The 9,100-nt window shown below is 45.5% G+C and overlaps 1 pseudogene; it reads right to left on the bottom strand.

Moving 5' to 3' along the window:
- Positions 1-4,222: 4,222 nt before the first annotated feature.
- Positions 4,223-8,835, bottom strand: LOC141022913 (protein FAR1-RELATED SEQUENCE 5-like; annotated as a pseudogene).
- Positions 8,836-9,100: the final 265 nt, after the last annotated feature.

Here is a 9,100-nt window from a genome sequence, read left to right as displayed (position 1 = left end):
ATGGCAGCTCTGGCACATCACACATTTTTTCATTTTTTAAGATGGCTGCCATGGCAACTATTTTCTTCAATTTTTTACACTGTTCATGTGCTTTTCTTGCAGGGTGAAGAAGACTACCACACGCGTGACCAAGCAGAACCCCAGAGACCCACTCGAACGCATTCATTCAAAGCTGTCGACAGATGGCAAATCAGATGTTCATGAGGCGCCAGTCGACAAAACTGCTGCTGCACCGTCCACTGTTCCCACTAGCTCTGATGCAAGCGGCCGACCATCTCCGCTGGTTGCAGATGTGCAGGCTACAACAACAGGCATCCGTACATCTGGGAGTGATGAGTCAGTATCTACCAGGACTGCTGAGATATTGCCCACTCTGCTGGCAATGAAGGATGCTGCTGTGACCCATGCCACCCGATCAGCAAGTGTTGAAGTGGACGCTCCCGATATCAACCTAAGAAAGGAAGATTCCCGCTCATCTGATACGGATTCCAAGCGCGTGGGTGGTGGCACTTCTGCGTCCACAAAAGAAGGGGCTGCGGCAACAATTCAGAATGATATGCCATCCACAGGTGAGACTCTTGGCACAACAGCTCCAGCTTCTGGTGGTCCAGAGGTTGCTACGGCGACCGTTTCACGAGCTGGTCTTCCACCTAGGCGTCGTAGCCCCCGCAAGAAATCTGCAGACATACCCAACGCAACAACTATTTCTAGGAGTAGTAGAGATGACTCTGGTTACGTGCCTGCGTCCACACTGTTCCCACCACCTGCCAAAAGCAATGTTATGGAGAAAACGGAAGACCGGAGTACAACTGACCCAGGTGGCAAGCCGGGCACGACTGACGGAGGTGAACGTCCAGAGCAGACTGCGTCTTTACCCGCCGCGGAGAACCCCAGCTTAAATCTACGCACTTCTAAGCTCCCAGTCAACATTGGTGTCCCCTACAGCCCAAACAAGAAGATTGGCAAGAAAGTTGCGATTGATACCGCTGACAACATGCCCCGCCCTACTAATAAGCCGGATGATTCTGCAGCAGACGAGGCAGAAATGTTTGTTGATCTGTCACCCCTGGATTCTGCCAAGCAAGTTGTTCGCGGTCCGGCTAGTAGGCAGGAGAGGCACCCAATGGCTTTCACCCCACCGAGCTTTAGCCTTGGCATCGATCGCAGTCAAGATGAACCAGTGGTGCAAGATCCTATGCCAGTTGCATTTGCTTTCCCGGCAGGCATGGCCCCAATGCTGGCGCAGCCAATGGCTGATGGCAGGAAGGCTGTGAAGTTTGCAGAGCCGATTGTGCAAGGTACATTTTTTCTGTGTTTATCATTTTGTTGTATATATTTTTTAGTCTGACTTTTATCCCAAGCTTTTTTTGGTTTCTCACTAGTGATGGCAAATCTTATCTGATGGACATGGCAACTGGAGTTGCTGCACAATGTCACCTACAGTTTGTTGCCATGTTGCAATTCCATTCGGCAAGCACATGGCAACTGGAGTTGATGCAACATGGCAACTACAGTTCAACCCACGTGGCAACTGTAGTCATTGCCGCACGGCAACTACAGTGCACTACACCTGGCAACTGGAGTTGCCTCCACATGGCAACTCCCTATTTTTTGCACCTACATTTCATATTCTGCACCCTTTCTTTAACACTAAACTTGTTTTGTTTTCCAGGTATCCTAACCCACTGTTTTGATCCTTGCAGCCACCCCTGAGGAGATTACGCCGTCACTTGATGAAGCTTACATCAGGATTGAGGAGGCAGCATTGCAGCGGAGGTCCTCACGAGGCCAGGGGCAATCAAGTTCTAACGTGCCTGCTGAGTCGGTATCTGAGGATACCGTTAGAAGTGCCACCCCTGGTTCTGTGAGGCAGCATAGGGTAGTTCACGCACCACCCGCGGATGACTATGAGCCAGAAGTCAAGGCCACAAAGGATCAGAACTAGCTGTACGATATTGTCAAGCACTTTGGAAATGCGAGGTCCAACAACAAGCACATGAAGGAGCTGAAAGCGTAATGACCACACCACATAACCTCCATTTGCTTTCCTCTTTATTTTTCTTCCTTTTGCTATTCTAGAGATGCGCTGTTTACATTTTATTTCTATTTTTACTTAGTAGACATGATTCTTTCATGTTATATCATTTTCATACAGCTCATGTTTGGACAGAACCAAGATCATACAATGTGATGCGACGTACGTTGACCTGGGTGATCTTGCCGAGTCTGTGAGGCCACTCGGTAAAATGTCCAAGAATTTAGTTGCATGTGGGATTGACTTCATCAACAGGCATATGGATATTTGTCCCGACAAAACAATCATGCAGTACAGTGTGACCTGCAAAATATGGGATGGTGACTTCCAACACAAAATCCCGAGGAAGCATTTTGCTGCGCATGGTGAATTCAAGCTCACAATGAAGAAATGTGTGAGTATTCCTTCTTTTTTGCACATTTTTCCTTCCATGCTATGTTTTTCCAGTAGCTATGCTTCACATGTGGGCTACACACTGTTTTGTGACAGCTGTTTCATGTGGCAACAGCTGCCATGTAAAATGAGTTTGATTTGCTTCTTAATGCAACTTATGTGGCAACTTCAACAAAAATACTGGGCAACTTTATTCATACATGGATGGCAACTTCTTTCAATTACACATTGCAACTAAACATTCTATGTGGGTGTACTTTTGGACACTGCTGCTTTTTGTCATTCATGTACCTCTTAGTGCAACCGGCGATATCTTTACACATCATTTTTCCAACTACATCATTTCTATTTTTGATGTGAACTCTGCTTTTTCTTTCCTTTATTTTACTTGTAGGTCTTGTTCCCCATGTTCCAGGAGCTTGCACCAGACAACCCAGATGACAAGTGTGGTCACCACTACGCGATTTTCCTTGACCTGAAGAACCAAAGATTTGAGGTGCTTGATTCAATGCGTTCAGAAGTTGATGAAGACCTTACTACGCATGCTGAATAATTCATCGGCAACCTCAAAGAGACATGGAACCGTCACTACGAAAACTCAAAGGTCCAGATCAGGCATTTTCCAATCAAGTACGTCCTGACTACGAAGCAAGGAAACCGGTAATTACTATCTTTTTTTCATGTGTCATCTACACCAATCATACACCTTTTGACACCTATGCATTGAAGTTCATGATTTTTTCTGTTCTCTTGAGTTCACCTGATTCTTTTCTTTTATAGGCACGACTGTGGCTTTCACACGTTGGAATTCCTTGCAAAGTGGGAAGGTCGACGGGTCCCTGTCGTCACAGCTGCAATGGTCGTCGAGCGCCATAAAATATACACATGGAACTGGTTGATGAATGAAGATTTCAACACGCGGGCCAACACACGAGAGTTCATAGAGGAAGCTGTCAAGAAAGCCAACAAGAAGTACAAGTGATCATGTGGTGCTCCATACCGCACGCCTACCTTACATTCTGGTGCCGAGGAATGTAAGGTATCACCTTGTTCTTTCAAAACTATGTCCGTGTACTATGTTATGACTGCATCTCCCCGTAGCCTAGTATATAGTGGTGGCGTGTGAGCGACATTAAATATTTTGTAATATATGTGTGGATGTGAACCTACTTAGGTGTGACAGCAGCTACGTTTATGTTTTTCAGTATTATTATGTGTTCGTGGTTGGTAGTACTAGTTTGGTGTTTTGAATGCGTCTATGATGTCTGAAAACATGGCAAATGTAGTTGATCAGACACGGTTAGTGAAAGTTATCGTTCTTTTTGTTTGGCTTTTGGGTTTTTTGCATCGCTAACTATATCGGTTTAGCATGGTAGTTCATAAGCAGCCGTAACCTTGCATTTTTTGCACGCGATCGTTTCAACTTGTTTTTCATAGTTTGCACACAATACAATATGTGTGGACTAAAATGCGTTGACTGAAAGCGGAAATCTACGCGATGGCAGATTCAGTATAGGCATATTCAGTAGAAATAACATGGTAGATTCAGTAGAAAAGGCATGGCAGATTCAGTAGAAAAGGCATGGCAGATTCAGTGGAAATAAAATGGCAAATTCAGTGGAAATAACATGGCAAATTCAGTACCACACACGGGGCAACTGTAGTCATTCATTCATGGCATTTTCCTTCAAATTCTGATGCCCATCAAGAGTGATTCTCCCATTTTTTAAAATTTAGAACATCTACCTTACAAAAAATGTTACCAACAACCAAGTTACAGTGCTCCATTGTTGCTTACGAATTGCCCGTCCCTTTCTTTGTTTTCTTGTGTTTTGCTTGAATCTCCAACCCCGATTTGTATCTCACCTCTTTTGGATGCCCCTTTGTGATGGAACGGGGCGGGTTCCTGACCTGGGTTTGTGTGCTTGCTATTCCAGATCCTACCTGCGAGTTTTCAGATGATGGCCCCGTGGACGAAGGCACACTTGAGGTGCGGGGGAACCTGTGTAAGGCTTCCTCAGCTTTCCTCTTTTTGATCTCATCAAGCTCTCTTTTCAGGGCCTTCCCGTGTTTTTCTGCCACCCTCGCTGTCTCATAACTCTTGCATGCTTCATCTATTAGTTCAGCATAGTTCTTTGTCAACACAACGTGCCTCACGGCTTCCATGGTTGCCTCTGGTCTCTCATCATGCCCAGCCAAAACTGCATTTGATGTTTATGGCCCCAATGCGTCGTCAGCGTCCCAAGTCCATCGCCGCCGTATGAAATGGCGGGGCATCCGTGTGACCGCGTTCATGTCCATTACTTTTAGTAAGTGACAGCACACAATCCTGTCCCGTTCGAATTTGCAGCATTGGCAGTATTATTCGCCTTCGTTTATCGAGGCCTTCACAAAGTAGTTCCTTCCTTTGTCTGGGTCTTCAGGTTCTGAATCCGACATGCCCAAGAGATAACACACCTTGAACGTATGTTCGTCCACTTGGTAAGCCATGTACATGCTGGCACGCTTTATTTCTTCCTGGAATCAGCATGTTTTTTGTTGTTTGTTAAACTCTTATTGAAGGAAATATGCCCTAGAGGCAATAATAAAGTTATTATTTATTTCCTTATTTCATGATAAATGTTTATTATTCATGCTAGAATTGTATTAACCGGAAACATAATACATGTGTGAATACATAGACAAAACTGAGTGTCACTAGTATGCCTCTACTTGACTAGCTCGTTGATCAAAGATGGTTAAGTTTCCTAGTCATAGACATGAGTTGTCATTTGATAAATGGGATCACATCATTAGGAGAATGATGTGATTGACTTGACCCATTTCGTTAGCTTAGCACTTGATCGTTTTAGTTTACTGCTATTGCTTTCTTCATGACTTATACATGTTCCTATAACTATGAGATTATGCAACTCCCGATTACCGGAGGAATACTTTGTGTGCTACCAAACGTCACAACGTAACTGGGTGATTATAAAGGTGCTCTAAGGTGTCTCTGATGGTACTTGTTGAGTTGGCATAGATCAAGAATAGGATTTGTCACTCTGATTGTCGGAGAGGTATCTCTGGGGGCTCTCGGTAATGCACATCACTATAAGCCTTGCAAGAAATGTGACTAATGAGTTAGTTACGGCATGATGCACTACGGAACGAGTAAAGAGACTTGCCGGTAACGAGATTGAGCTAGGTATTAAGATACCGACGATCGAATCTCGGGAAAGTAACATACCGATGACAAAGGGAACAACGTATGTTGTTATGCGGTTTGACCAATAAAGATCTTCATAGAATATGTAGGAACCAATATGAGCATCCAGGTTCCGCTATTGGTTATTGACCGGAGACGTGTCTCGGTCATGTATACATAGTTCTCGAACCCGTAGGGCCCGCACGCTTAACGTTCGGTGACGATCGGTATTATGAGTTTATGTGGTTTGATGTACCGAAGGTAGTTTGGAGTCCCGGATGAGATCGGGGACATGACGAGGAGTCTCAAAATGGTCGAGACGTAAAGATCGATATATTGAACGACTATATTCGGACATCAGAAAGGTTCCGAGTGATTCGGGTATGTTTCGGGGTATCGGGGAGTTACGGGAATACGAGGAAGAAGTAATGTGCCTCATGGGCCAAGTGGTGGATGAGAGGAGGCAGGGCGCGCGACCCCCTAGCCCAAACCGAATTGGACTAGTGGGCCGGCCCCCGTTTCCTCCTTTTCCTCCCTCTCCTTCCTTCTCCCTCTCCTCCTTCCTTTCCTCCTCCTAGTAGGAGTAGGAAAGGGGAGTCCTACTCCTACTAGGAGGAGGACTCCTCCTCCTGGCGCGCCCTACAGGGGCCGGCCGGCCTCCTCCTTGCTCCTTTATATACAGGGGTAGGGGGCACCCTAGGACACACAAGTTGATTGTTCCAAGCCGTGTGCGGTGCCCCCTCCACCATAATCCACCCCAATCATATTGTAGCGGTGCTTAGGCGAAGCCCTGCGTCGGTAGCAACATCATGACCATCATCACGCCATCGTGCTGACGGAACTCTCCCACAAAGCTCTGCTGGATCGGAGTTTGTGGGACGTCATCGAGATGAAAGTGTGCTGAACACGAAGGTGCCGTGCGTTCGGTACTTGGATCGGTCGGATCGTGAAGACGTACGACTACATCAACCACGTTCTCATAACGCTTCCGCTTACGGTCTACGAGGGTACGTGGACAACACTCTCCCCTCTCATTGCTATGCATCACCATGATCTTGCGTGTGCGTAGGAATTTTTTTGAAATTACTACGTTCCCCAACACTTATATGATGTTTGTAGCACCTTATGTTGATGTAGGCTGTAACGTAGCAAAGGCATCTAAAATGAATGATGGCATGGAAATCCTGATTTTTTGCCCACATCTGTTCTTGTGTTGTTTGTTTCCATATGGCAGCTGCATGATATTTTCACATGGAAAATGCATAACATTTTAATTTGCAAGTGCATTACATTTAATATGTCAACTGCAGTTCATACGACAAGGCAAATGCAGTTTTGTGTCACATGTCAACTGCATATCATAAAACATGGCAACTACAGTTCATTAAACATGACAACTATAGTTGATTTCACATGACAACTACAGTTCATTAAACATGGCAACTATAGTTCATTAAACATGGCAACTATAGTTGATTTCACACGGCAACTATAGTTGACTTCACATGGCAACTACATATCATGATTACCCTGTACTCAATGGCTACTTTCAATACATCAGCATTTGAAAAAAGCTGGCAAGTGCATTGCGTTCTATATGACACCTACTACCTTCATGCTTGTGCAAATAAGACGGTAACACAACTGACTTACTTGTTAAAAATCTTGTTGGTATATGTCTTGCTCATCTGCATCTCCATTGGTAAATATGTTAGCAATTTAGGCTGCTTGAGCGCGGTGTTTGCTTCTTGCTATAGCTTAGATCCCAGTATTTTCTGTTGCAAAGCTGTGTATTGCTTGGCAAACTGCAGCAATGAGTTGCCAGGGCTCACGTACCGCTTCAGAACAGCATTGAACCCCTCGCTGTGCTATGTACTCTGCAGAAATGGGAAGAAGCAGTGCATGAAGTAGGCCGGCACCCAGTATATTTGCTTCTCCCATAGGCTAGCAAGCGTCTCGTTGTCTTGGACTTGATATGTTTCAATCATAGCTGTCTAGCTCGGTTCACACTCCTCCACCGTCAAGCTGTGGTCCACGCACAACTCGAATGCCTTGTGCAGCTCTGGACGGTCAGCAAAGAACGGTCCTAGCGTCTCCTCAGCCTTCTTTATAATATGCCACCTGCAGTGCCTGTGCACTGCCAACGGAAAGACCTCCTCTATGCCTGCACGCATGCTAAAATCCTGGTCTATTATTATGTTCATCGGAGCAAGTCCACCCATGCACTCCAAGAAGGTTTTGAACAGCCAAGTGTACCTATCCGTGTCTTCGTTCCGAACGAGCTCGCATCCGAACTGCAATGACTGATTGTGGTTATTTATTCCTATGAATGGAGGGCATGGCATCTTGTACATATTAGTGAGATATGTCACGTCGAACGAAATGCAATCTCGGAAATGTTTGCAGGCTCTTCTTGCAGCACCATCCACCCAATACATGCTCCTGACACGGTCCTCATCATCCAATGTTATCCCGTAGAAGAAATCTGGATCTGCTTTTGCTTTCTCATTGAAGTAGGCTATCGTGTCTTCTATGTCAGCCGACCTTCTCTCTACGGTACTTTGCCTTTAGGTTTGTGACGTCTGCTGGTATGTAGGGCATGCTACTCAGTCTACCATCTCCGCTGTGGATGAGGGACAGTATTTGGACCATTCTTGATGGACCGACGTTACAATCATGTAGCAGCTTTATGAATTTCTTCTCGAGGGGGGGTGAATCCTTTGTGGGCGCTCAAAAATTTTACCAGGCCAAACTTCTTTATGAGTTCGTGGTTGTGCTCGTCAAAATATTCAGTGACCACCCACCGTGCTCCATCTACGTTTAGCTTACACCGGACAGGGCATTCCGTCTTGACAATGATACCTCTCTTTCATTCCGGAACGACAGGCGCAACACCTTTACCCTTCTTGTTCCTTCGTGCCTTGTAGCACCTCATCTCACCTCTGCTGTACTCGTTAGTTTTTTTAATTTTCCTATGGTATTCGGTGTTGACCGCAAACCCATGGAACATTGCATATCTCTGGTAGAATTCTTTGGCATCTTCGAACGAATCAAATCTCTGCCCAACATACGGTGGCTGAGGTACCATGATTTCTGATTGCCCATCTTCTTCATCCCCTTGTGCTTCGTCATCAGTTTCATCATTCACTTCAATATCGGCGGCTGTTTCATCTGCTTGAGTGTTGCTTGTGCTGGTATGCAAAGGTGTGCTTGTCGGCATTGCTGGAACGATTGCCATTTCCAACACTGACTCTGCATTGTTTGTGGCATGATTGTTGGCTGGCTGGTGGAACGCTTCTTCCGTGTGCTCAGAGGTTCCCGCAGTAGATGTCCCTGCGCCGCTGTTGATTGTAGTTGAAGGTCCTACAATAAAAAGAACAGGTACGAGTGTAAGCATTGCTTGAATGGCATGTTTACCGTAACGGAATACAACAACTGCATGTGATTTGGCATGACATCATTCACACAGCAAGCCGTGGAATTTG

This window comes from Aegilops tauschii, chromosome 5 (genome assembly GCF_002575655.3).
Source record: "Aegilops tauschii subsp. strangulata cultivar AL8/78 chromosome 5, Aet v6.0, whole genome shotgun sequence".
Lineage (NCBI taxonomy): Eukaryota > Viridiplantae > Streptophyta > Magnoliopsida > Poales > Poaceae > Aegilops > Aegilops tauschii.
This window is presented reverse-complemented; position numbering and strand designations above follow the sequence as displayed.